This window comes from Saccopteryx leptura, chromosome 10, assembly GCF_036850995.1.
Source record: "Saccopteryx leptura isolate mSacLep1 chromosome 10, mSacLep1_pri_phased_curated, whole genome shotgun sequence".
Lineage (NCBI taxonomy): Eukaryota > Metazoa > Chordata > Mammalia > Chiroptera > Emballonuridae > Saccopteryx > Saccopteryx leptura.
Window position 1 is genome coordinate 49,619,964 of NC_089512.1, and position 4,166 is coordinate 49,624,129.

At 36.9% G+C, this 4,166-nt stretch overlaps 1 non-coding gene across 1 annotated transcript; it reads right to left on the reverse strand.

Moving 5' to 3' along the window:
* Positions 1-3,752: 3,752 nt before the first annotated feature.
* On the reverse strand, positions 3,753-3,828 carry TRNAD-GUC (transfer RNA aspartic acid (anticodon GUC)). The gene has a single exon. It is a non-coding gene; the product is annotated as a tRNA-Asp (tRNA).
* Positions 3,829-4,166: the final 338 nt, after the last annotated feature.

Genomic DNA, 4,166 nt, shown 5'->3' on the forward strand with positions numbered 1-4,166 from the left:
TCTTTAGTTTTGTTGTTGTTGTCTTATTTGTTTTTATTTTTGTGCTTTACTTATTTAATTTTTTCTTTTTCTTTTTATTAATTTAATTTTTTGGCCCTGGTCATTTGGCTCAGTGGTAGAGCGTCAACCTGGCGTGCAGGAGTCCTGGGTTCAATTCCTGGCCAGGGCACACAGGAGAAGTGCCCATCTGCTTCTCCACCCCTCCCCCTCTCCTCTTCTCTGTCTCTCTCTTCCCCTCCCACAGCCAAGGCTCCATTGGAGCAAAGTTTGCCCGGGTGCTGAGGATGGCTCTGTGGCCTCTGCCTCAGGCGCTAGAATGGCTCTGATTGCGGCAAAGCGACGCCTCAAGATGGGCAGAGCATTGCCCCCTGGTGGGCGTGCCAAGTGGATCCTGGTCGGGCGCATGTGGGAGTCTGTCTGACTGCCTCCCCATTTCCAACTTTGGAAAAATAAAAAATAAAAAATTAAAATTTTGTTTTGTTGTTGTAGTTGTTGTTTTGCAATTTTTTTGATTTCTTAACAATTCCATTCTCAAGTGCCCTCAAAGCAGAAAATAGGAATACCATGACGACCCAAGAAAGAGATGTAGTTCAAAAAGAAAGTGAAAAATCTTCAGAAAGTAATTTCAATTGTATGGAAACCATGGAGTTACACAATAGAGAATTCACAATTGAAGCTCTGAAAATACTCAACAAGATTTGAGAAAACACAAATAGGCAACTGAATGAACTCAGAAAACAAAGCAAATATCTCATCAAGGAGATTGAAATTTTAAAAGTAGAGATGAAGAACTCAATATATAAATTGAAAAATGAAGAAGCAAGTTTAGCTAATAGAACAGACCAGATAGAGGAGAGAATTCATCATATCAAAGACAAGCAACTAGAGATGACAGAGAGGGAAGAAGAGAGAGATTCAAGAATTTTTAAAAATGAGCTCCAGAGAATTGTCTGACTCCATCAGAAAGAGCAGTATAAGAATAATGGGTATTTCAGAAGAAGGGAGGGAGAAAGGAATGGAGAGCGTATTCGAGCAAATAATTGATGAGAACTTCTCAAGCCTATGAAAAGAGTTAGGTCCTCGAATCCAAGAAGCAAACAGAATGCCAAGTTACCTCAATCCAAACAGGCTTTCTCAAAGGCACATTGTAATAAAAATGTCAAAAAATAAATGACAAAGAAAGAATCCTCAAGGCAAGTAAGAAAAAGAAAAACATAACATATAAAGGAAAAGAAGAATACAACATAACATATAAAGGAAGGCCCATTAAGTTATCATCAGACTTCTCAGAAGAAACTCTACAAGCCAGAAGAGAGTGGACTCAAACTTTCAAAGTACTGAAAGTGAAAAATTACTAGCCAAAGATATTACATCCATCAAAGCTGTCCTTCAAATATAAAGGAGAAATAAAAACTTTTGCAGACATACAGAAGCTGAGGAAGTTTATCACCAGAAAAACCCCACTGCAGGAAATACTCAGGGAATTTGACCAGATGCAAAGAACAAAACAAATCAAAACTGTAAGTAAAAGCTCCAACAAGGTTACAATAAAAACAAGGAAAATTTGTGACAATAAAACATAAAAGAAGTGAAGATAAAGGTCGGAAGTAGCAAAAGAAGATGGAATGCAGAAGCACTCACAAGACAAAGGACTCATATATGTATGAAACATTTTTTTTCTCAATATCTTATAGTAATCACCTATTTAAAAACCAAAACTGATATACATAGCTTAAATAGAGGAAAGAAGCATGGAATACCACCAAACAAAAACAACTGACAGAAACACAAATGAAAAGAACCAAAGGAGACACAGAGCTACCAGAAAACAAAACAAACATACAATGGCTATAGGAAATCCTCATGAGTCAATAATTACCCTAAATGTAAATGAACCTAACTCACCAATAAATACTATGAATTGTTATATGCCACCAAATTCAACAATCTAGAAGAAATGGATACATTCCTAGAACTATACAATCTTTCTAACCTGAGTCACGAAGAAGTGAAAAACCTAAATAGACCTATAAGCAGAGAGGAAATAGAAACAACTATCAAAAACCTCCCCCAAAATAAAAGTCCAGGACCAGATGGCTACACTAGTGAATTCTATCAAACATTCAAAGAAGATTTGGTACCTATCCTTCTTAAAGTTTTCCAAAAAAATTGAAGAAAAAGCAATATTCTCTAACACATTTTATGAGGCCAACATAATGCTGATACCAGAACCTGACAAGGACAATATAAAAAAAGAAAACTACAGACCAGTATCTCTAATGAATACAAATCCAAAAATCCTAAACAAAATACTAGCAAATTGAATACAACAATACATTAAAAAATAATACATCACAATCAAGTGGAATTCAATCAGGAGTACAAGGATGGTTCAACATACCTATATCAATCAACATAATACATAACATCAATAAAACAAATAACAAAAATCATATGATCTCCTCAATAGATACAGAAAAAGCATTTGATAAGATACAACATCCATTTATATTTAAAACGCTCAATAACATGGGTATAGAAGGAAAGTACCTCATCAAATAAAGGCCATATAGGACAAACCTTCAGCCAATATTATACTAATGGTAAAAAAATGAAAGCTTTTCCTCTAAAATCAGGAGCAAGACAAGGTTGACCACTTTCTCCACTCTTATTGAACATAGCACTGGAAGTCTTAGGCAGAGTGATCAGGTAAAAAAAAAGAAATAAGAGGCATCCATACTGGGAAAGAAGAAGTAAAGGTATCACTTTTTGCAGATAATATAATCTTGTATATAGAAAACCCCAAAGACTCCACCAAAAATAAAAAAACTATTAGAAACAATAAATAAATACAGTAAAGTCATAGAATACAAAATCAATATATGAAAGTCTACTGCTTTCCTATACACCAACAATGAAAAATATTTCTTTTACAATTGCAACAAAAATAATAAATACCTAAGAATAAACTTAATACAGGATGAAAAGGACTTATATACTGAAAACTACAAAAATAAAATAAATTGAAAAAGACATAATGAAATGAAAAAATATTCCATGTTCATGGATTGGAAAAATCAACATAATTAAAATGGCCATATGACCCAAAGCAATATAAAAATTTAATGCAATCTTCATTAAAATCCCAATGTTATTATTTTTTTTTTTTTGACAGCGACAGAAAGAGTCAGAGAGAAGGACAGACAGACAGGAAGGGACAAAAATGAGAAACATCAATGCTTTGTTGGAGCACCTCAGTTGTTCATTGATTGTTTTCTCATATGAGCCTTGACCGGGCAGAGAGAGTGACCCTGCCAGAGTCCTGCTCCAGCTGGTCCAGGGCTCCCCAAAGGAATGGACAGCGTCGGTGAGAAATGAGTAAAAGAGCCAAACTCTTCAGTTCATCTGCCAGGCATCTCTGCCAATAGCTAGTATAGCTTTATTTTTATTTAAAAAAAAATTTTTTTTTATTTTTCTGAAGTTGGAAACGGGGAGGCAGTCAGACAGACTCCCGCATGCACCCGACCGGGATCCACCTGGCATGCCCACCAGGGGGCGATGCTCTGCCCATCTGGGGCATTGCTCTGTTGCAACCAGGGCCATTCTAGCACCTTGAGGCAGAGGCCATGGAGCCATCCTCAGCGCCCGGGCCAACTTTGCTCCAATGGAGCCTTGGGTGCGGGAGGGGAAGAGAGAGACAGAGAGGAAGGAGAGGGGGAGGGGTGGAGAAGCAGATAGGCGCCTCTCTTGTGTGCCCTGGCCGGGAATCGAACCCGGGACTCCTGCGTGACAGGCCGATGCTCTACCACTGAGCCAACCAGCCAGGGTTAGCTTTATTTTTACACACTAAGTTATAATCACATGATATGTAGAATACATTGATTAATAGTTATTTTGCTTTAATATGGATAAATATTCCAGGAAGAGGTTAGTACATTTCTTTAAACTATAAATCAGGTGGTAAGCCATTCTAAGTACACAATACCTTGAGCAGCAACAATATTGGTGTCAGCCTTATGCAGGCTGCTAAAGGGTCACTATTGACTAATAACTCTGCTTTACTTAAGGGCCTCTTGTTTAGTAAAATTATGTTTACCTATTATTTTCCTCTACTAGTTAAGCTCTAACATTATTTTTCTCAGAATGTTCCACTACCTGAAAGTCAG